The sequence below is a fragment of the Natator depressus genome, chromosome 6 (genome assembly GCF_965152275.1).
Source record: "Natator depressus isolate rNatDep1 chromosome 6, rNatDep2.hap1, whole genome shotgun sequence".
In the NCBI taxonomy this organism is placed as follows: Eukaryota; Metazoa; Chordata; order Testudines; family Cheloniidae; genus Natator; species Natator depressus.
Genome location: NC_134239.1, coordinates 11,171,877 through 11,196,539, shown reverse-complemented (window position 1 = coordinate 11,196,539; position 24,663 = coordinate 11,171,877).

Genomic DNA, 24,663 nt, shown 5'->3' with positions numbered 1-24,663 from the left:
GCAACCCATCCGCGCTGAACCAGCACCAGTGCACGCACACCAGGGAGTGGCTGCACCGCTGCTCTGACTGCGGCAAGGATTTTGCACAGAGTTCAACCCTGAGAACACACCAGCGCACACATCGGGGAGCAGCCGAACCACTGTTATGATTCTGGTAAGAATGTGAAAAAAACCAATCCACCCACCCAGCACCAGTGCACGCACACTGAGGGGAGGACATTCCGACACACTGGCTGCAGCAAGAGCTTTGCACGGGCCTCCTCCTTGCAATCACATTGGTTCTTTCACAGCCGAGAGCAGCAGTACAGCTGTGCTGACTGGCGCAAGCACTTTGCTAGATTGGCCAACCTCACCCGGCACCCGGTCACGCACACCGGTGCCCCTCTGCCACCGCCAGGGCCTGAGGGGCTTCTGGCAGCCCGTGGGCCTGACACAGCGCCAGCAGATGCAGACCAGGGAGTGGTCCTGTCCCCATGATGCCCAGCAGAGAGACTGGGGGGCAGGGGAGGGGATTTGGCTGAGCAAGTGTGGGGAAGAGCAGACAGGTGGAGGGAGTTTAGAGCAGATGATCACAGCCTACTGCATTAGGGAGCCCTCCCCCTCATGTAGGTGGGATCCAGCCATGTCTCTCTTTCTGTCCTACACTCACTCACTCATTTCACTGGGGTGTAGCCAGGATAACCCCTTCTCTCTCTCTCTCTCCTCCCGTCTAGATGGGACCCAGCCAGGAACTTCCTCCCCCCCACACCTAGCTCTGTTCCAGCCAGCGGGTGACTCTTGGGTGACATCTAGAGGTGGGATTTGCAGTCCTCCTTCAGCATGAATCGGGCTGAGGGGTAGGGTAGGACAGCCTAGTGTGTGTGATTGAAAGAAGATTCAGGAACTGCACATGCTGTCTACTTTAAATAGGAATGTGATGAAGAAGAACTACGCCCCTAATGTGTAACAAAGGTCTGTCTAACCAGGTGTTTCTTTGCTATTAAAAAAGCTGATGCATTCACACAGCAGGTGGAAAAGCCAATGTAAAGTGCAACCAATCAAAGTGTTCCAGGCCCTAACTGACCATGAGGCCTGATGAACTGTGTGACTGGCAGGTGCACAGAGAGAGTTTCCCATTACTCCTGGGGGAATTCTGCCCCTAAAAATTCTGCAAACAATATTTTAAAATTTTGCATATTTAATTTGTCAAAATAACACAATATAATCACACTGGTTTCAGAGTAGCAGCCGTGTTAGTTTGTATCTGCAAAAAGAAAAGGAGGACTTGTGGCACCTTAGAGACTAACACATTTATTTGAGCATAAGCTTTTGTGAGCTACAGCTCACTTCATCAGATGCATGAACACTAGTTTCAGTTATTTTGGTAATTAATTTCAAAATTCCTGTCAGCAAGTATGTCTGTAGCAATGGAGGGAACAAAAAAAAGATTCAGAAAGTGTTTTTTGACAAATAAATTCTTTACGAGGCATATTAACACAGAACTCTGAGTAAGAATTCATGTAAACTATAATACAGAAACCTATTTCCTGCACCCCTCAGCAATAGTACAAAGGCTTGGGGGAGTCAGGAGTAACAGAGGAGCTGAGAGAGAGGGAAGTAATTGCTGGAAGTAGCCTGGGAGTGAAGCAGGAGGGTTGTTGGGTGTGGGTGGGAGAAGTATGTAACAGATTTGGGGGGGCGGGGATTGTTAGAGAGTTGGGGAGCCTCCCCCATGCTTCCCTGGCTGACTCCCTAGCCTCTCCCATTCAGTTAGGCACATCTGCCCCACTCCTGTGTGTCCCTGCACCTTCCTTCCCCTATCCCTGTGTGACCCTGCACTCCCACTCAGCCACACCTGCCCCTGTGTAGCCCCTGTCCCTGTGTGGTCCTCCTGGGGGGAGGGTCCACTCCCACTTAGACCCTCACCCCAGTCTTCCCCCCCACCAGCCCTTCTGAACCCCAGCCTATGTGATCCCCGCAGCAGCCCTATGTGCCCTGCTCTGTCTGCCCCCCCCCCCCCCGCATATTGCCTGCTTCCTCACCTGGCCCTTTTGGGCAGTTTGCTGTGAGGAATGCCACTTCTGCTACAGCTCTGAGCTGGCTGCCCTCTGTTCTGGCGCCATAACAGCTCCTGGTGGGAGAAAGGTGTAACTGCAGCGCCTCGCTGGCAAAATGTATTTTCTGCCAAAGGGAAAAAAAAAGTCTGCTGGGGACATGAATTCTGCGCCTGTGCAGTGGCGCACAATTTCCCCAGGTCTATACAGGAGACCACATTCAGCCTGAGCTCCTGTATAACACAGGCCAAAGAAGTTCCCTGAGTTAATGCCTGTTTGAACTACAGCAGAACTTTCCTTTTTTTTTTTAAATCCAGTCTTGATATTAAAATTGCCAGAGATGAAGAATCCACCAGGATGCTTCAGAAGTTATGAATTGTGCATGCATGGTTAAAAGTAGGGAAGGAAGTTTGTTTTTATTTTACCATGTGTCTGTGAAGAAGAGCTTTAAGTTGCCATCTCTTCACCTCACCTCCCCTCCCCTCCCCTCTCCTCCCCTCCCCCCGACAGCTCACACTGCAGTGAAGAGATGAATTCTCTGTTGTAAAAACAGCTTATGCACACGGCGAAATGGTTGTGGATGTTCTCAGAGGAGAGTCAAACAGCACAATGCCTCTTGCAGGGCAGCAGCCATTGCACCAGATGTGCAAAGGTGGGCTGAAGGCAGCAGTAGCCGGCTGCACAGTGTGGGCTTCATTTCCTTTGGGCAGTGGCTGCTTTCTCCCCTCCATGAAAGTCTGTCTGATGCTTTGATCATCCCACCGCTTACACAATAGCATCTTGATTGGATTGACACAGCCCACTCTGACCTGTGCTTTGGGGCTGGAGAAGGAAAAAATCCCTCACAACACTTGGGGTAGGAGGGTTGTTTAATTTGGTTGTACTTGAAATATATTATTCTATTGAAATACTTGAAGATGGGGGCCAGCTTTGCGATGTACAGCCACTTAGTGCCACAAAGCCACTTAGTGCCTCAATCCCCATTATACAAATGGGGAAACCAAGGCACAGAGAGCCTCACCCAAGGTCAGTCAACAGGCCAGCAGCAGAGCTGGGAATGGAACTCTGGTCTCCTGGATCCCAGCCCATAGCTCAGCCCACTGAACCACACTGCCTTTAAAAACAGCTCTTCAGTGTGTAATGTCTTGCTGTGCCTTTAAATGAAAACACTGGGCTTCACACTGCCAAACTGGGCAAGGAGTGATCTGACCACCCAGGAATGCCCCAGCTTTTAATGAGATGAAAGGAGGGGCCTGTTCCACAGTGTGTACTTATTGTATGACTGGTAGGGTTGCCACCTGTCCAGGTTTTGGCTTTTGTGTCCGGGTGCCATTTAGGGTTTCTGGGTGTCTGGCTTTTGGGATCTGGCAACCCTAAATGGTGCCCGAACCAAAAGTCCGGTTACGGGGCGGGAGGAGGCAGCAGTGCTGAGCGAAGAGAAAGGAGCTGAGGCAGGCGTACCAGAAGGCAAGGGAGGCAAACCGTCACTCTGGTCCCGCGCTGAAGACCTACCCCTTCTATCAGGAGCTGGATGCCACCCTTGGTGGTGACCTCACTTCCACCGCCAAGAGCCCTGTGGATACTTTGGCGGGGCTGCAGGAGGTGGACAGGGGGCTCAAGCCCAAGAACGAAGTCCTGGACAAAGGTCAAGCTGGAGAACATTGTGGAGTCGGTGGTAGGGTCATCCGGTGGCACAGCGAGTCAGGAATTCTCCACTCCGGAGGGGTCTAGCCGGTCTCAGTGGTCTGTTTGTGGCCCACAAGACACGGGAGAGAAGAACCGTAGTAAGTGTTCATTTTGGAGCTCATGCTGCTCAGTTATATGAGGTAGACCTGTTCTTTCCTATGTATATTGTGGCAGTGGGTGAAGGGATAGAGAAATTAAAAAGAAAAAAATAAATAAAACCCAAAAGCCTGCACACACAGCCCCAGTCACAAACCCCTCCCAGCCCTACTTCCCAAAACGAATAAGCATTCATTCAAGACAACTTATGAACCACCATAAGCATACATTCAAATTAGTTTTATAGATGTCATCCACTCACATACACATTCATACTTGTTTTTCAGCATTATTTTATACAGAATACGCACACAGCCTAGCTTAAAGGAAATCTAACAGTGTTCAATTGTTCAATACACCCCATGTAGACAAAATGTAGGGCTAGTTTACACTATTTTATGTTAGAGTTGATTGCACTTTTTACCAGAGCTATAAATGTTGTTTTCTGACCTCTCTACACACATACAGACACATAACACTTTAACATCCACCCTTCCCTCCTCTTTCTCAAAACAATTAAGCATACACTCAAACCAAACTGCATATTATTTTATAGATAAACTACTTTAAGCATACGTTCAAGTTAGTTTTATTGACAGTTAAGTCTCACAGACCATCATACTTGTTTTCAGCAGTATTTTATACAAAACACACAGAGCCTGTCAGGTAAATCTAACAATGTAAAGTTGGACAATACACCCACGTATGAGACAAAATGCAGAGCTGGTTATTGATTTATTTGGCACATTTAGCAAAATACTAAAAAAGAAATAAGAAACTCATGAAACACTTAGGCCTGGCAGAAGCTATAAAAAGCCCTAGAAACATCTGCATTTTGCCTCTTCCCTGCACTGATCTCTGGACTATGGACTTATAATAAAAGGAGCGTTCTAACCAATTGACTCGGGACCTTCCATTCTTTTGGATGCCATCAGAGACTTAACAAGCCAACAGTTTATTCCATCACTGCTTCAAACCGGACACAAGCACTTTGCAATGTGTGTATGTATTTGATTCCTTTAACAGTTTTTACCCTCACCTCTTTCTTTCGCTTATACATAAACCTTTAGCTCAGGGGTCTTAAACACATGGCTTTCAATCAGGGGTCTCAAACACGCAGTTCCCTGTTCCCGGCCAATGGGAGCTTCGGGGGAGGTACCTGGAGGAGCAGCCAGGGCAACACACAGACCCCTGTACCCCCCCTCCCCCAGGTTCCGTCCGCTTCCCGGAGCGGCGCGGGGGCAGGGCAGGCAGGCAGGAAGGGAGCCTGCCCTGCCCCGGTGCGTGCCAGGCCAGAGCCTGCCCCCCAAAACCCCTCCTGCAGCCGAACCCCCTGCCCTGAACCCCCTCCTGCACCCCAACCCCCTGCCCTGAGCCCCCTGCTGCACCCCACACCCCTCCTGCACCCTGAGCCCCCTGCTGCACCCCACACCCCTCCTGCACCTCAACTCCCTGCCCTGAGCCCCCGCCACACCCTACCTGCACCCCCTGGGGGCAGGGAGGGGGCGGAGTTGGGGTGGGGATTTTGGGGAAGGGGTTGGAATGGGGGCAGGGAAGAGGCAGGGCAGGGGCAGAGCCTCATGGAAGGGGTGGAGTGGGGGCGGGGCTGCAGGTGGGGGGGGTGTCAATGATGCAGCCCTCGGGCCAAGGTACTAATCCTCATGTGGCCCTCGTGGTCATTTGAGATTGAGACCCCTGCTTTAGATATTAGATACCAAAGGATTGGCAACAGCGATTATTGGGCAAGATCTGAGCTGTATATTAACCTGGGTTTGTGGCTGGGCCTTTGGGCTCAGAAGAACTCCTTGTTTGATGAAGTTGGTTTTCAATAACCACTCATCATTAAGTCTAGTGTGTGGGTGATGAAACAAGGCCTGGGATACCTAAGGCGGCTGCATTTCTGACTATTAGCCACTGTGGTGAGACAGGAGTTTACTTTTGTTGCTGGTTTGGTATATCTTCTGGAAAAATAACCAGCAATTTTGGCGTGTGTCTGCCCTATTTCTCAGCAGTTTGTCCTGAATCTGGTATTTCCCGGTGTGACCCACTGAGTGACACGAGCACAGGATGATTATCCCCCCCCATCCGCTACTGCAGGATTCTTACACCAACCTCTGCAGCCTCTGGTGCTGGAAACAGGACACTGGAGTGGACACACCTCTGCTCTGATCCCGTCTGGCAATTCCCTGTGACCAAAGGTCACAGAGGCAGCAAGTGGCAGAGCTGGGAGTAGACACCGGGAGTTCTGTAGCCCAGCCCTGTAGCCACAAGCCCAGCCTCGCTCCCTCATTCAAGGCTCCCAGTGCCCCTTGGCAGAGCTGTCCCTAGCTATTCTGCGGCCCTATGCAGCCCCCCCGGGGGGGCAGGCCTCTGTGGGAGGGGGCGGGGCTGGCCCCAAGCCTAGCTGGGGCAGGGCAGGGAGGACCCACCCCCCAGCACTCACCGGCGGTGTGGCTGGGGCCAGGCCGCTGCACTTCCCGCTGCCAGTGAGTGCAGGCCCTACCCTGCTGCCGTCCTCAGGGCAGTGGGGGCAGAGCAGGGGTGGGGAAGGGGCAGGGTGGGGCGGAGCAGGGCAGGGGCTTTGGCGAAGGGGTGGAGTGGGGGCAGGGCTGGGTCAGAGCAGGGGCGGGAAGGGGGGGTCATGGGGAAGAGGCAGGGCAGGGGCTGGAGCAACAGGCAGCTGTGCAGGACACCAGGAAATTTGCCCTACGCAGCTGCGTACTTTGCGTATGGGTAAGGATGGCCCTGCCCCTCGGCATGGCCCAGACAATGCAGCGAGGCTGCTGCTCATGAGCCCCTCTGCCTTGTGAGCTGGGCTGCCTGGATGCGGCTACGTACTCCTCCCTCGATGGCCATATCAATGGGTGCTTTGGGCATGCTATTGCTCCAGCAGTGCTTGATGTTGTCAGCCAGGTTGGTGTTGAGATCAGGGTTGGGTGGGTCCCATCTCTGCAGGAGGCATCACAAGAAGACATGGCTGAGATCCCATTTCAGGGTAGTCCTGGCTTCCAGCCCCCACTACTTTAACCCACCAGCCTCCACTCCTCTCCCAGAGCCAGGGATAGAACCCAGGTGTCCTGACTCTGAGACCCCCCTGCTCTAACCCACTATCCCGCTTACAGAGCTGGGGATGGGACCCAGGTGTTCTGAGGCTCCTGGTGACCCTCCCTGCCCCACACCACCTGTCCCAAGGCCCTTCCCCTCTTCAGCCACCGTTGCTGTTACCTCCGGCTGCCTGAACCACAGGGACTGGACTGCCCCCCTCTTATGCGAAGCAGCTGCTAGATGGGGGAGGGGGATCAGAGACCCAGCCACCTTAAGGGAGGTGCTGTGGGACAGAGGAAAGGTCCCGCAGAGGAAGGATGAGAAGGGGAGACACTACCCCATAGACCAGCATCCTCTTCATCAGCGAGGGACGGTGCTGGCCTTGGGTTAACAAAGGTTAGGGGGTGCTGGAGTTAGGGGCAACAGGGTCCTGTAACAAATGCACACTACAGCCAGAGAAGGCTCTTGCATCTGAAGAAGTGGGGGTTTTACCCATGAAAGCTTATGCTCAAATAAATCTGTTAGTCTTTAAGGTGCCACTGGACTCAGTCTGTATCCACAAAAACAAGAAGAACACGGCGATCCCCTGATACTTACAGCCAGAGTGTGATCTGTAAAATACCTCTGTCATAAATATAAAGGGAAGGGTAACCACCTTTCTGTATACAGTGCTATAAAATCCCTCCTGGCCAGAGGCGAAACCCTTTCACCTGTAAAGGATTAAGAAGCTATGGTAACCTAGGTGGCACCTGACCCAAAATGACCAATGAGAGGACAAGATACTTTCAAATCTGGAGGGGGGAACAAAGGGTTGTTCTGTCTGTGTGATGCTTTTGCTGGCAACAGATCAGGAATGCAGACTTACAACTCCTGTAAAAAGAAAAGGAGGACGTGTGGCACCTTAGAGACTAACAAATTTATTTGAGCATAAGCTTTCGTGAGCTACAGCTCACTTCATCGGATGTTGCTGTAGCTCACGAAAGCTTATGCTCAAATAAATTTGTTAGTCTCTAAGGTGCCACACGTACTCCTTTTCTTTTTGCGGATTCAGACTAACATGGCTGCTACTCTGAAACCTAACTCCTGTAAAGTTAGTAAGTAATCTAGCTAGAAATGCGTAAGATTTCCTTTTGTTTAATGGCTGGTAAAATAAGCTGTGCTGGATGGAATGTATATTCCTGTTTTTGTGTCTTTTTGTAACTTAAGGTTTTGCCTAGAGGGATTCTCTAGGTTTTGAATCTGATTACCCTGTAAGGTATTTACCATCCTGATTTTACAGAGGTGATTCTTTTACCTTTTCTTTAATTAAAATTCTTCTTTTAAGAACCTGATTGCTTTTTCATTGTTCTTAAGATCCAAGGGTTTGGGTCTGTGTTCACCTGTACAAATTGGTGAGGATTCTTATCAAGCCTTCCCCAGGAAAGGGGGTGTAGGGGTTGGGGGGATATTTTGGGGGAAGACGTCTCCAAATGGGCTCTTTCCCTGTTCTTTGTTTAAAACGCTTGGTGGTGGCAGCATACGGTTCGAGGACAAGGCAAAGTTTATATCTTGGGGAAGTTTTTAACCTAAGCTGGTAAGAATAAGCTTAGGGGGGTCTTTCATACAAGTCCCCACAACTGTACCCTAGAGTTCAGAGTGGGGAAGAAACCTTGACAACATCACACAGCCTTCCTGCAACACTCATACCTACACACCATACACAGCCTGGGGTGTGATCTCCTGTAACACACACACCAACATCACACAACCGAGCAACAAACACAACCTGACCCATCCCTTACTGTGACACACACGCTGCACAGCCTGGCCTGGGCCCTCTGGTACCCACTAGTCCCCCTCCCATCCCAGAGCCGGGGGCGGACCCAGGAGTCTGGGCTCCCAACCCCCAGCCTTAGCCAGCTCCCCAAGGCACAGCGGGGCCCCACTCCCAGCCCAGGGGGCTGGCCTGTAACGGGCTCCTGCAGCCCAGGCATCACGTGCAGCGAGCGCCCTAGCGGTCAGACTCGGGACCCAGGCGTCCGGAGGGGCTCGGCCGGAAGGTCCCTGCGCTGGGGCCTTCCCTGGCTGCTGGAGCTGGCAGCGCACGCGCGGGACCCTTGAGCCGGGGCAGGCGGGAAGCAGCAGGGCTGGAGCACCTAGCGAGCTGGGCCAAGGGAGGAGCCTTCCCGGGCCAGCCTGGACAATGCGCAGGGCAGGCCCTGGCTGCAGCCCCAGGGTGGGGAGCAGGCGAGAGGCGGCCCCGGGGAGGCACCAGCCGCAGGGCGAGAAGTTGCTGCCTGGGCCGGAGCCGTGCCTGGCAATGGCTGCAGCGGGGCCGGCGCAGGTAGGACGCAGGGCGGGGACTCCCTGGCCAGGCACTGGCTGCTCCCGGCTGGGGGCCAAGGGGGCCGGGACCCAGGTCGCTCCCGCGCCAATGACCCCGGGGCTGGGAGCAGCTCAGCGCAGCATGGCCAGGCAGGGCCCAGGTCCCGCTTTGCACCAGCGCAGCCTGGGGGCTCAGAGGCTGCAGCTGCCGGAGCGCTGGGGCCGGGGAGCAGCTTTGGGGCCCTGGGACCCGCCCAGAAAGCCGGGAGCATCCCTGGGGCTAGGGAGGGGAAGGCCCTGGCCGAGGCGGACATGCGGAGCCAGGTGCGACCCCTTTACCCCCGAGGCGCCTGAGCCAGGGGCGAGAGCTGTGCTGAGCAGAGGCCTGGGGCAGAGGTGGGGACTCCGGCTGGGGAGGCGGTGGGGAAGGAGCCTGTTCCCTGCGCTGGGATTCAGGACCTTCCCAGAGCCCGACCCCAAAGCCAAAGGCGACTCCTGTTCCCTGCCAGTAGGGCCCCAAGGTCCCTGGGAGCGCTGGGAGTGGGAGTCCCCCTGGGTCATAGCTGCTGGGCTAGCAGCTCCAGGTGGCGTTTGAGGATGTCGCTCTGTATTTCACCTGGGAGGAGTGAGAGCTCTTATCCCAGCCAGAGAAGCAGCTGTACCGGGACCAGATGCTGAAGAATTACCGGGCCTTCGTTTCCCTGGGTAAATACCAACTTCCCATCTTTTACTCACACCTGTGAAATGTATGTGGTCCCTCAACGCCTCAGCTGCCATGTGTCACCCAGCAGCCCAGTGGTGGTAAATGTCAGCCCCTTTCAGGTTGGCTTCCTGTTGAAGGAGAAGTCAGGGCTACAGAGCCTGAGGCGAATCTTAGTGTAACTTGTTTACTTGGATTATATATCTCAGTCCTGGCACAGGGGTGGTTGTAAACAGCACATGAGCAAATAAGGCAGAGAGAAAACTCTTCTGCTTGTAACACCTCCTCAGCTCCCCAGAAAGAATTAACATCATAAATTGAACAAGCGCACAGTTGAACAATGCTGCATCCTAAGCAAAAGAACTGATAGGTCTGTGTAACAGTAACACGTGCCGTGACTCAGCCCCCAAACCAAATTGAGAAGGGTCACAGACGTTGCTGCTTCAGAGTGTGAACTGAACTTGCCTGGTGGGAGAAGGGAAGAAATCTCCTCTAAGGAAGGTTTATTTCTTTATTCTCCTGCTTGGGAATCTCTTGCGCTTTCCTCTGAAGCAGTGTCTGAGACTGGGGCCTCATCGCGCCCAGTGCTGCGCAGACACACCCTGACTGAGATCAGGGCCCTGTTGTGCTGGGCTGCACCAACATATAAATGAGTCCCTACCCCCAAAACTTTAGTAATAAAACTGATTCATTCCCCCCAAACAGACTATTCAGGTTCCACACCAGACTTAATCCACCAGATCGACGTAGGGGAGGCAGAGCTCCGGATCCCGCTGATGCCTCGTCTCCATTTTGTCTTCAGTCCTGCTTCTTACCTCTGGAGGGACTTTGCTACAAATGGAAGCTCTACACAAAGGACTGAATGACCCATCCCAGCTGTGGATGCACTCCAGAGACTTGATTTGAACCTGCAGTTTATTCTATCACTGTAACGATGCTGGTTCTGGCAGGACTCAACTCAGAGTGCCAATTCAGGACAAATTGCTTCAAGGAGGGCAGTTAGAGCCCAAGACTGGGGTTTTTCCACCTCTAAGGCAAACCAAACCAGCCAAACAGAGAGGACTTTGATTTTACCCACTGACTAACCACAAGTCACACAAGCAATTCCCTTAGACACTCCCGTTTCCCAGTATCACTACCAGTGCCACTCGCTATGGGGATGAATGGTTATGAAAACCAATACCCCAGTAAAAGGAAAAAGGTTCTCTCACAGGACCCCAAAAGACCAAGTCCCAGACCCAGGTATATAGACAAATCAGATCTTACCCACAAATCACGCTGTTGCCAATCCTTTAGAATCTAAAATCTAAAGGTTTATTCATGAAGGGAAAAAGATATAGATGAGAGCTAGAATTGGTTAAATGGAATCAATTACAGACAGTAAAGGCAAAGTTCTTGGTTCAGGCTTGTAGCAGTGATAGAATAAACTGCAGGTTCAAATCAAGTCTCTGGAGAACATCCACAGCTGGGATGGGTCACTCAGTCCTTTGTATAGAGCTTCAGTTTCTAGCAAAGTCCTTCCAGAGGTCTGAAGCAGGACTGAAGAAAAGATAGAGGCGAGGCAGCAGCCTTTTCTAGTCTTTTGCCATGTGGTCTTTGCTTTCTTTGTCCCAAGGACACTCTATCCAGCACGTGGCATAGAAAAACCTTAGAGTTCTGTCCAGAGGCAGATCCCTGCATACCTTGCTGAGTCACAAGGTGTATCTGCCTTCTCTCAATGGGTCGATTGTATAGCTGATGGTCCTTAGTGGGCCATCAAGCAGGCTAGGCAGAGCTGACACCAAATTGTCTGAGGGTGTTCCCCAGAAGCAGAGCACAAGTTTGAAATACAGACAGTATAGAGCCAATAGTCATAACTTCAACTACAAAAATGATACATATACACAGATAGCATAATTATAATCAGCCCATCATAACCGCTCCCTAGACCCCTTACACGACAACCTTTATACAATATTGCCTGCAAATATATAACAGTGGTCGCAACAGTGATCTATAGAGTTACAGATTATGTCAATAATGTCACGGGAGGTGACACGGCATCAGTGGACTGATATTGGAATACGGCCTCCAGCTTTGGTGTCCTCATTTGAAAAAGCTGTTGTGAAATTGGAGCTGGGGCAGCAAAGAGCCACCAAATGTTCTGCGGGCTGGAGAAAAACGCCTTCTCGGGAGCGACTGAAAGAGCTCGACCTGGTCAGCTTATCAAAAGGAGATTGAAAGGGGACTTCATTGAAGTGTTGAAGTGTCTCAATGGAGAGAAGCTATTGGGTATGAAAGGGCTCTTTAATCTAGCAGAGAAAGGCATAACAAGACCCAATGGCTGGAACAAATTCATATGCCAAATAAGGCATATGAAAAGAGACAAATTCATATGCCAAATAAGGCACAAATATTCAACAGCGAGGATGATTCACCACAGGAACAAGCTACCAAGGAAAGTGGTGGATTCTCCATCTCTTGATGTCATTTAATGAAGACTAGATCCTTTCTGGAATGTGTTTGCCCCAAAAGTAGCTGTTGTGTCATACAGGGGGCCTGTGATATGCAGGGGGTCAGATTAGATGCTCTAATGGTCTCTCCTGGCCACAAAGTCTATCAATTTCTGAAAAACTGAGTGGAGCATTGGGAGCAGCGTCTGATGTCTTATGGTCTAGCCGGCTTGCTTCCGAGAACGAACACTCCTTGAGTGGGGTGATCCACAGGGAGTAGCTCAAACGTCCAAAGTGCCTGGCCAGCGGCAGGACATTAGCACAGCAAGGGAGGGGTGTGGCAGTGACATCACAAAGGCCTTTTGCAGGAACTCAGACTATTGGTCCAAGGTGATGGGGAGGTGGTGACCTCACAGAGAGATGCTGACATCAGCCAGGGAGGACAGGGGTGAGGGGCCAGGGAAACCTCACAGACCCATGTGTCTTTGCTTCAGCAAGTCTCCTTCTCCAGGTCTCTCTTTGAGGACTGAGAGCGTATTAGGGTTCACATACGTGAGCGCCAGGAGGAACCTCTTTCGAGTTTTCTCTTTTCCTTTTACTGATTTGACTAGAAAACAGACGTTCCTGTTTAGAAGGTAAGAGCCTCCTCGAGGTTTGAAACCTGCTCAGTCTGATCCATCTGGTGACAGCTGAATTCTAGGCGTGGAAGACACGAGTTTAAGGAGGCAGAATTTTATTCTCCACCTAGAATTTTGTCTCTTTGAATCACTGGGGACATTAGGGTTTGTCCTTTTTGTTTCACCTTCTCTTCCATCCCTCCCTCCTTTCTCTTCTTCTCTTGCTTCTTTTGTCCTTTCTCTTGTTCCCCTCCCAACACCAGGAGGTGTTTCTGTGTGTGTGTCACAGGGGAGAGCTCTGCAGCTCCCATTGTGGGAGGTCCCCCCAAAAATGTGGGGCTGAAATAGTGCTCGGGCAGTGATCCCCACCAGTGACCTGGGACATCCTTTGGGCTCTCTGGTGAGAACCCTCAGCCTCCCATCTTCAGTCTCTACCCTGATTGCCTGAGCAGGGGGTTATTTACAGGGAGGAGACTCAGGTCCTTGTTGTTCTCCTTTGAGATCAAGTAAATAAGTCATAACCAGTCATATGCTTGACGAATTTTGCTGCTTCTCTGCATTAATTGTCTCTGAGCAGTTCATGATTCTCTCTAACATTCCAGTTCTCCTAAACTACTTGCTGAATAATTCCTGTGCACTGTTGTTGGTCTGGAGCTCATTTGAGAGCACTTTATTCAGGTCATTCAATGTATGAAATTCAAGATCCGATGGTAAGTTTGAAAATCAGGGCTCTTGGGTCCTATTCCCAACTCTGCCGCTGACTGGCTGTGTGACCTAAGACAAGTCAATTCTCCTTTCTCAGCCTTAGCTTCTCCCTCTTTCAAGCAGAGATAATAATGATCCGCTCCTACCTACCTCTCGGTGGGTGGAGGATGGGGATCCATTGGAGAGTGTCACTAGGAGTAGTGCATAATAGGAGGTGTCCTATCACGTGTACTCAGATCAGATTATGACATCATAGAATAGCTGAAATATTCTATTTTATTGGTATTTTTTTATTTTGAAATTGTTAAGAGCAGCAACTACTTAGCTCAGACTGAAGCATCTCATCTAATTTTCGAGATCTAAGTGTCTCCTCTTTGTGTACGACGAGACAATTTAACACACTGTGACAAACAGGAGATGCTTTTGTTTTGCAACAAAATATTTGTGCAAAGAACTTTCATCCCACTTGTTATGATTTCAAGAAACAAACTGGTGTAGTCTGAATGGGATTTTCTGACAGAAACAGGGGTTTCAATGAAATTTCCCCACCATCTCGATTCCTGGGCTCTATCCCTGCCTCAGCGGGGGAGTTGTGCCATGGCGGGGTGGGGGTTGTGGTCTGTTAGAACGGGAGTCAGGACTGGTGGCTTCTCTTTCTGGCTCTGCCACCACCTTGCTGTGTAGGCCCTTGGGTAGGTCACTTCCCTTCTCTGTACCTCAGGCTCCTCCCCATCTGTCCAATGGGAACAGGGACAATTCTCGAACTCTGGGCAGTCGTGAGCCTGAGTGAGAGAAGGGGCGCTAAAGCCCTCTGTGAAGGAGACAGGGGAATTTCCCGGTGTTTAGCACCAAGGAATTTTAAAGTTTGCTAAAACGTCTAGTCTGCGGAAACAAGAAATGGTCGGGGCCAAATTTTGTAACCACTGCCTTTTTTAAAGCCCATTCAGGGATGTGAGTCCCTGTCTTTTAGGTACCTGGGGTTCTTTACCAGCAGGAGAGAAGAGGTTCCTGCCTCCATTTTTGTGGCCTTAACAAACCAGGTGCTGTGCCCCAGTTCTCGTCTGAGATCCCTGAAAAAGAACATCTTCCCATCCATTCCCAAGACAGGACCTATCTTTAAAAGGGGAACAAAGAGAACCCTGGGACTTACAGACGAGCTAGCCTCACTTCCATAGCTGGAAAGATACTGGAATATATTCTTAAACAATCAGTTTGTCAGCACCTGCAGGATAATTTGCTTCTTAAGACTAGTGAGCATGGATTTGTCAAGAACAAATCATTCCAAACCAATCCTATTTCCTTCTTTGGCAGGGTTAGGTCTTTGGCCTCATGGACGGTCAGGCCTGGGAAAGAGAGAATGACATTTGTCATTCTGGCTGCAGTGCTTGTGTCCTTCCAATCCCATTGGTGGCTGCAGAGTGGTCAGAGTCCTCACTGTGTGCCTGGTCCAACCCAATTGCAGGGCGTGGTGTAGAAGACAGAAAGAGAGAGAGAGAGACTCATCCTCCAGCCGGGGTCAGTCTGAGAGAAATTGACTGGGGTCCCAGTCACACTCTTCTCTCAAGTGCCATTTCCCAGCTGTCCCCGATAATGTCACGGCTAACCAGGTGGCTGAACTTTGTGACTTTGTCCTTACCCATAACTATTTTACATTTGGGGACAATGTATACCTTCAAATCAGCGGCCCTGCTATGGGTACCCGCATGGCCCCACAGTATGCCAACATTTTTATGGCTGACTTAGAACAACGCTTCCTCAGCTCTCGTCCCCTAACGCCCCTACTCTACTTGCGCTATATTGATGACATCTTCATCATCTGGACCCATGGAAAAGAAGCCCTTGAGGAATTCCACCATGATTTCAACAATTTCCATCCCACCATCAACCTCAGCCTGGTCCAGTCCACACAAGAGATCCACTTCCTGGACACTACAGTGCTAATAAACAATGGTCACATAAACACCACCCTATACCGGAAACCTACTGACCGCTTTTCCTACCTACATGCCTCCAGCTTTCACCCTGACCACGATCCATTGTCTACAGCCGAGCTCTGCGATACAACCGCATTTGCTCCAACCCCTCAGACACAGACAAACACCTACAAGATCTCTATCAAGCATTCTTACAACTACAATATCCACCTGCGGAAGTGAAGAAACAGATTGATAGAAGTCACCTACTACAGGACAGGCCTAACAAATGTAACCCTTCTGCCCATCAGAGTTGGCAGCAACAAGGGCCGGGTTCAATATCTAGGGGATTCATTCCAATAACACAAGGCAAACCGGCTCGAGCCCCCACCCAGTGACCTGGGACAAATATATACCACTCCCACTGGGTGCCTCCAAGAGGCAATACTTCCCCTCTCGCAAGCACAGAGTCTGAGTGTAGCAAAAGCCTTTTAATAACAGAGAGAAACAATGTGGCATTATGTTGGGGAAACACCACCAACGGGATTTGTAACACAACCCATGAGCAAAAACCCACCCCAAACAAATTGGGGCATGCTCTTTCCCTTTGGTTCTTGAGTCCAACAACCCCAAATCACCCAAAGTCTCTTTCCCTGGTCAGGGCAGCCCCAGAGTTCGAAAGTTTATCTGCAGAGCTTTACCTCCCAACCTGGGTGGAGATGTGGGGGGTGGGGAAGAGAGGTAAGGGGCACCTTACATGATCTGAAGCTGACCACCCCACAGCTCCATAGGCCTTCACTCTGCTCCGCCAGCCGCCCCACGAACTGCTTCACTTGGCTTCGCTCCGCTCCACGTCCCACAAGCAGCTCCCGCCGTCCCACAAACTGCTCCACCAGCCTGTCCACAAGGCACTCCAGCCGTCCCGCAAACTGCTCCACAATATATCTTCAGGCTCCCCCCACTACTTAACACAATACTCAGTGATTTCAGCTCTTAGGTGAATTCAGCTTGTAGTAGGGGAGTCTCAGGGCTGGTGCACCATTAGCCCAAAGTGAGCTCATCAGCCTGTAACTAGACTCCTAAGGGAATCAAAATTAGCTCTAATATTCCACAGTGGAGAGAGGAGGAAGTACAATTAGCATATAAGGCCCTCACCCAGGGGCACATGCCACCAGGCATTAATACTTGTCCCCAGCCTCTCTCAATTCACAGAGTTTTGGAACCCATGACCCTTGCCTAGCGAGTGCTACTTAGTTGATGGTGAATTCCTCCATCATAACAAAAGGCCAAGTACAGTTCCAAGCACAGTTCCCATAATCAGGGTAATAACAATTTATTCTTCCTGCCCCAATAACAGAGACACTGGGGATCCCACAGCAGCCAAAGTGACCATTTGAGCAGCTATGGCCTCATTCTAGGCGGCGTGGGTGTGCCTATGCAAATGAGATCAGCCCCTGAAGTTCTTTTCCACAACTTGCCACACCTCACCACCAGATGTCAGGGTGGAGCTCATCCTGACACTGCTTACACAAAGAAAATAACAGAACACCACTAGCCGTCACCTTCAGCCCCCAACTAAAACCCCTCCAACGCATTATTAAGGATCTACAACCTATCCTGAAGGATGACCCAACACTCTCACAAATCTTGGGAGACAGGCCAATCCTTGCCTACAGACAGGCCCCCAACCTGAAGCAAATACTCACCAGCAACCACATACCACATAACAGAACCACTAACCCTGGAACCTATCCTTGCAACAAAGCCCGTTGCCAATTGTGCCCACATATCCATTCAGGGGACACCATCACAGGGCCTAATAACATCAGCCACACTATCAGAGGCTCGTTCACCTGCACATCCACCAATGTGATATATGCCATCATGCGACAACAATGCCCCTCTGCCATGTGCATTGGTCAAACTGGACAGTCTCTACGTAAAAGAATAAATGGACACAAATCAGATGTCAAGAATTATAACATTCATAAACCAGTCGGAGAACACTTCAATCTCTCTAGTCACGCGATTACAGACATGAAAGTTGCGATATTACAACAAAAAAACTTCAAAACCAGACTCCAGCGAGAGACTGTTGAATTGGAATTCATTTGCAAATTGGATACAATTAACTTAGGCTTGAATAGAGACTGGGAGTAGCTAAGTCATTATGCAAGGTAACCTATTTCCCCTTGTTTTTTCCTACACCCCCCCCGCCCCAGACGTTCTTGTTAAACCCTGGATTTGTGCTGGAAATGGCCCACCTTGATTATCATACACATTGTAAGGAGAGTGATCACTTTAGATAAGCTATTACCAACAGGAGAGTGGGTTTGTGTGTGGGGGGGAGAGAGAAAACCTGGATTTGTGCTAGAAATGGCCCAACTTGATTATCATACACATTGTAAGGAGAGCGATCACTTTAGATAAGCTATTACCAGCAGGAGAGTGGGGTGGAGGGAGAGAAAACCTTTTGTAGTGGTAAACACCCATTTTTTCATGCTTTGTGTGTATAAAAAGATCTTCTACACTTTCCACAGTATGGATCCGATGAAGTGAGCTGTAGCTCACAAAAGCTTATGCTCAAATAAATTGGTTAGTATCTAGGGTGCCACAAGTCCTCCTTTTCCATTTCCCAGCTGGGTTCCTTACCCCTCTGCTGCAGCAGCAGTTGGTAGAGCCGCTAAACCGCCTCCTTGGCCTGCCAGGTGATGTCCTTGGCTGGGTCACCGATGAACAGAGCCAGCTATGCCACATAGTGACCCATCCTGGGGAATTTGACTGAGTTCTAATCGAAAGGAGAGGGAGCGGGAACTTCATCAGCATTTTCCTGTCAGCTCCCAGTCCCCACCTGGGCCAGGACTCTCCTTCCCCTCAGCTCCTCTGCAGGAGATGCTAGAGGATAGGAGCAAGAGCGAGATCCTTAATTGTCTCTGCCCGCAAGGAAGCCTGGAGCACAGGGGTGCAGGCAGGGCTCTACATGAGGATTTGCTTCCCCAGCTGCTCCAGGATGACAGGAAGGCATGAATCTGGAGCATGGTCCCCTTAAAAGTGAGAGTTGGCACTTAACCAGGACAAGAAGAACTTGACTCAAGCCAGGCTCATTCTCTGCTTCGACTCTGCCTCCCCAGGAGGAGCACTCCTAACCCACAGCCCCTGCAGCAGCAGATCCTACAGCCCGTTGGAGCCGGCCCACCTACGCCTGGAGTCAGGAAGCTGGGGTCAGAGGCCACTTATGTCAAAGTCAGGGAAGGTGATGGTGGATCTGAGCAGGACCGTGCTGCTCCTAATGGCCCCGGCACTCTCTCGCGACACCCTGGAAATGATCCAGTAGTTAATGTGCTGTGGGGAAAGGAGGCAGCTCAGGATCAATGGGCAGGTGCATGTGTTGTGCTAATGAGCCCCTCCCCATCCCCAGGGGGCTGAGACATTGTATGCGGGGTGGAATACCTGATAATTCATTGATCGCAGAGCTTTAAAAGGGGATTGTTGCCCCCAGGACGATGCTTGTAGGTCACAACTTGTCATTGTCTCTCTACATTGGGACAATGCTCGGTGTCGGGGCTGGTCCCATCCTCCCTGAACTCCTGATTCCTGAAAAGCTCACCAGGAAGGAGACAGACCCCTCACCCCTCCCTTCCTCAAGTCCTTGGTTGGGTGAACGGACTGAGTATGAGCACAATTCCCCCAGGAATCTCGGGCCCGTCAGAGACAAGGGCTGATTCTCTGGAGTCCTCCTATTTCTCGAGGAACAAGCGTGTGACTCTTCTCTGAGGACCATCTTCTGGATCTCCCAGGAGGGGTTCAGACTCTCACTCCCCAAGCCAGCCAGGGGCCCCATGGTTAGTGCTTAACAGAACCGGGCAGAACTCTGGCTTGAAGTCCCAGCTCCTTCCTCTGTCTTTCAAGGAGGAAGGGCATGACACTGCATTGCACTGACTGCCCTGACCAAGGACAGTGCACTGAGGGCCCAGCTAGGAGGACAGACTGGAAAAGGGATCTAAGAGTTAAGGGAGAATTGCCCCCACCCCTCTCATGGGGCTCACCTCCAAGATGTAGTGGAGCCTGTTGGTGTCTGGGGACTCTGTCAGCAGGTTCCCCTGCATGGCATCCAGGAGGTCTGGCAAGACCCTATGCAGATCCTGCAAAGCAAGGGAGAGTCATGGGTCAGAGTTAGGGAAACTGGGGCTACACCTGCCACAGGATGGGAAGAGGGGGTCTCTGGGAAGCACTGGTGAGACCCCCAAACACATATCCTGGCCTCTTTCATTCACATCCCACTGCAGGCAATTCGCAAGGATTCGTGGCAGGATGACAGCTGGCTCTTCAATCTGGGATTTAGCACGATCTACCTGGACTTGGGCGGTGTCCTTCTCTGTGCCCAGAGTGAAGACTGCATGCAGGGCAGCTCGAAGGAGGTGGGTCTCCAGCTCTGGCTCAAGGGCAGGTGTCATGGTGCTGGCAAGAGAGAGGAGCCGGTATTAGACTGTGCAGTGCAGGGGTGGGACTGGCACCAACACGGACGTGAAACTGCAGGGAAAGAGGCAGAGGTGGGCGAGAAGGGAAACTGAGGCACCAAGCCAGGGACTGATAAGGCCAAGGTCTCCCACACAGACAGTGGCAGGGTAGGAATGGTGCCTGTTCCCTGGACCCTGCTGCCCCTCCTGTATCTGATCCTGGGAGTCAGCCTCTCCCCAAACCCATTGCAATGTTACTGGAGGGAAAAAAACAGAGCATCCAGGAGAGAGAGTGAACCTTCCCGCCACCTCTGCCAGAGGAGACACCCTTGGGACGTGACCTGGGAGTGGGAGGGGCAGTGACTCCCAGCCATGGGCCTGAGCAGCACCAGGGTTAGGGGAACCGGGCAAGAGGGTCTTGGTACCTGAGGTTGCCCACAGCAATCAGGGAGTTGGCCAGGACGGCGCCGGGGGGAGAATCATCAGGAAGCTCCTCAATGAGCTCCTGTGAGACCCAAAGGAGACAAAGGAGCGTGTGAGCTTTGGACCTCAGTCACGCTTCCCAATGGGGAGATTACACAGCCAGCACCTCACGCAGCCAGCAGGATCCCCCCACCTGCCTCCCGCTCCTCCGATTCCTGCCCACTATTTCTCCCGTCTCTTCTCCCCAATCTTCAGCCCCAGCAATCCCTGCCCTCAGCTGCCCCTCCAGCACCAGACATCCCCCGACCATAGGCCCGAGGAGACCCCTGCCCCTCCCATGGCTCTGTCCACCCTCTAGCTGCCGGGCGCTCTGTCTCGCTCACCAGAATCCTCTCCACCACAGCCGCCTTGCAGCAGTGCGGCTCCAGTGTGTCCTGCCCTCTCTGCTGTGCAGCGAGACACGCGGGGTGGATGGTGTGCAGGAACATGAGCTGCTGGGCCTCATCCTGTACCCACCAGGAGTGGGGTTAGGGGAGATGGAGCCAGTTAGCCAGAGACCTCCCTGCCCCAGCCACACCAGCTCCAGGACTTAGGCGTGAATGGGGGATAGTGCGGACCCGCCCATTGTCCAAATCCCCCACGACTCCTACACAAGCAGGGTCAGGAACTGGGACAGTGCCTGTGGGGGAGGAGACCCCGGGTGGTGTGGGACAAACACTCCTATCTTGGGGGTCCTAGATCATGGAGGAGAAAGGTCCCCATTAGGGGTGGTGGCGCATGAGGGCCAAGACCCTCTGCAGGGGGTTGGGATGCTGGGAAGGAGCAGGACAATCTCGGTTCCAGCACAGCTGGGGAATGTTTGTACCTTTTCTTGGCCCTGGAGCTGCTCTAGGATGTTTTTGAGAGCAGCCTCCTCTGTCAGCACGTCCACCCTTTCCTCCTCCTCCTCATCCTCTGAGTCCTTGGCGGTCCCTGCACCAGGGAGAGAAGGGGACAGGGTGACTCCTGCTGCCACTCAGGGGAAGGACAGGGGCATGGTGGAGCAATGTGCCCCCTTCCCACCTCCGGGACCTAGGGCAGATTGGGCCCCATCCTTCCCCCTCTCAGTGATGCCTTCAGCCCTCAACTCCTTCAGGAGCCCATAGCAAAGAGACACCCCCACACACACACTCTCCTGGACTCCCTGGGAGGTGCCTCTCCACCTGCCCTCCTGCCTCCCTGCCCAATGGAGCACCAAGGACCAAAGTGGCAGCACCTAGTGTCAGTGGGGTTCACGTGGCTCAGGCCAGACACCTGGGCTGGGGACCCACCCCCATAGCACTGGTCGAGGGCCTGGGCCCAGGGGGTTCACAGCCCCCTCCTCATCCCTCCCTGAGCCCAGCCTGGCTCCTCACCTGGAACAAAGCAGAAGCGTCCGTCGGCCTCGCTGCTGCCCGAGTCCCACTCACTGCTGCTGTCCCATGGGGCGAGAGCCGAGCTTGCTGGTGCTGGGACAGGGATCCTCCACCTCCTGCCCTGGGAAGGCTGGAAGGTCCTCAGGGACCAGGCAGGGCGATGCCTCCTGCTGGAAATGAGGGCTGGGCTCCTGGGGCCGCTGCTGCCCCAGTGCCACCCTGCCCGGTTCCGCTCCTGGGCTGGGTCCTGCCTGCCCAGCCGCATCCTGGCCCAGCTCCATTTTGGCCTGGCCACTGCCTCTCCCACCTCGGCGCCTGCGCCAGGAGCGGGTTTCCTCTGCCAGAAGGCTGGGCACTTCCACCTCCTGGCCCGGCTAGGGGCTCCTTCCCCACCAGCGGGGACGGAGGGAACGCTCTGCTCCTGGGGAAGATGGCAGCTGCTTTCCTCAGGCTCGGGGGCCACCTGCAGAGCCTTCTTCCTGAACCTCCTCAGGAGCCTGGCCATCCTGGAACCGAGCGGGCAGTAGGCGTGAGTCTGGGGTCAAGGCAGCCTCTCACTAACCAGCCTTATTCGTCCCTCCCCATCCCTGCCCCAGCCAGAGCAGCTCCTACGTCCCCCCACAGGGGTGCAGGGAGTGCAAGCAGGAGTTCATTGCATGATCTGCTCCCAATGTTCCCCCTCGTCATCCCTGGTGCTGCAATAACCGGGGAGTCTCGTCCTTTTCGAGCACTGGGGTCAGTCACAAAGACCATCGGTCACTTTGGACAAGCAGCTCCCTCCTGCCATCCCAGGCCACACTTCCCCCTGCCCAGGTTAGAGAAGGAACAGAACCCAGGAGTCCGGACTTCTCCTGGGAAACCATTCCCCACTTCAAAGTCCCTAGGCTTAGCAAGGCCAGGGCCCCCTCGTTTCCCATTGATTTCCATGCTCAGCAGCTCACAGCGTCTGGCCCAGCTCAGAGACTCTCAGCCTGGGGAACTGTCTCCCACAAGGGAAGGGCTGGGAGCCCCATTGCTGGGACCTTTCCAAACACACAGGAGATGGCTCTGGAGAAGCCCCTCCCCGGTCTGAGAGTGAGGGGCTCCTGGGGGCTGTTTGTAAATCCAATCTCCTTTGGGAGAGATTCTCTCCCCCTCTTTCTGCCTCTCCCCAGACAGGCAGGGAATGCCACAGAGGAACTCTAATGCCACTCACTTGCTCTAGGTGATGGAGCGATGGATGGAGGATGTTCAGTGTCGTCCCTCGCCCTTCTCCTCACTCTCCAAGCCAAGGCAGGCTGGAGAGGGTGGTGACCTGAGGAGTTACCCAGCCCAGCCAGCAGGCAGGGTGATGACACTGAGCGATCGACTGGCTGTGAAAACAAGAGTCTGTCTTATTGGCAAGGGACAGAGAAACTCGGTCAGCAGCAGGGGGTACAGATCACTGCTGTAGTGCGGGGGTGACAGCGCCTCCAGGATCCTGACATCCCAGCACTTTACACACCTCCCTGGATCCTCCCAGCCCCCTGGGTTGTAGGGACTGTGACTCCAACCCTACTGATGAGAAACAGGCCCCAGGAGCCCCTCACTCTCAGACCGGGGAGGGGCTTCTCCAGAGCCATCTCCTGTGTGTTTGGAAAGGTCCCAGCAATGGGGCTCCCAGCCCTTCCCTTGTGGGAGACAGTTCCCCAGGCTGAGAGTCTCTGAGCTGGGCCAGACGCTGTGAGCTGCTGAGCATGGAAATCAATGGGAAACGAGGGGGCCCTGGCCTTGCTAAGCCTAGGGACTTTGAAGTGGGGAATGGTTTCCCAGGAGAAGTCCGGACTCCTGGGTTCTGTTCCTTCTCTAACCTGGGCAGGGGGAAGTGTGGCCTGGGATGGCAGGAGGGAGCTGCTTGTCCAAAGTGACCGATGGTCTTTGTGACTGACCCCAGTGCTCGAAAAGGACGAGACTCCCCGGTTATTGCAGCACCAGGGATGACGAGGGGGAACATTGGGAGCAGATCATGCAATGAACTCCTGCTTGCACTCCCTGCACCCCTGTGGGGGGACGTAGGAGCTGCTCTGGCTGGGGCAGGGATGGGGAGGGACGAATAAGGCTGGTTAGTGAGAGGCTGCCTTGACCCCAGACTCACGCCTACTGCCCGCTCGGTTCCAGGATGGCCAGGCTCCTGAGGAGGTTCAGGAAGAAGGCTCTGCAGGTGGCCCCCGAGCCTGAGGAAAGCAGCTGCCATCTTCCCCAGGAGCAGAGCGTTCCCTCCGTCCCCGCTGGTGGGGAAGGAGCCCCTAGCCGGGCCAGGAGGTGGAAGTGCCCAGCCTTCTGGCAGAGGAAACCCGCTCCTGGTGCAGGCGCCGAGGTGGGAGAGGCAGTGGCCAGGCCAAAATGGAGCTGGGCCAGGATGCGGCTGGGCAGGCAGGACCCAGCCCAGGAGCGGAACCGGGCAGGGTGGCACTGGGGCAGCAGCGACCCCAGGAGCCCAGCCCTCATTTCCAGCAGGAGGCATCGCCCTGCCTGGTCCCTGAGGACCTTCCAGCCTTCCCAGGGCAGGAGGTGGAGGATCCCTGTCCCAGCACCAGCAAGCTCGGCTCTCGCCCCATGGGACAGCAGCAGTGAGTGGGACTCGGGCAGCAGCGAGGCCGACGGACGCTTCTGCTTTGTTCCAGGTGAGGAGCCAGGCTGGGCTCAGGGAGGGATGAGGAGGGGGCTGTGAACCCTTTGGGCCCAGGCCCTCGACCAGTGCTATGGGGGTGGGTCCTCAGCCCAGGTGTCTGGCCTGAGCCACGTGAACCCCACTGACACTAGGTGCTGCCACTTTGGTCCTTGGTGCTCCATTGGGCAGGGAGGCAGGAGGGCAGGTGGAGAGGCACCTCCCAGGGAGT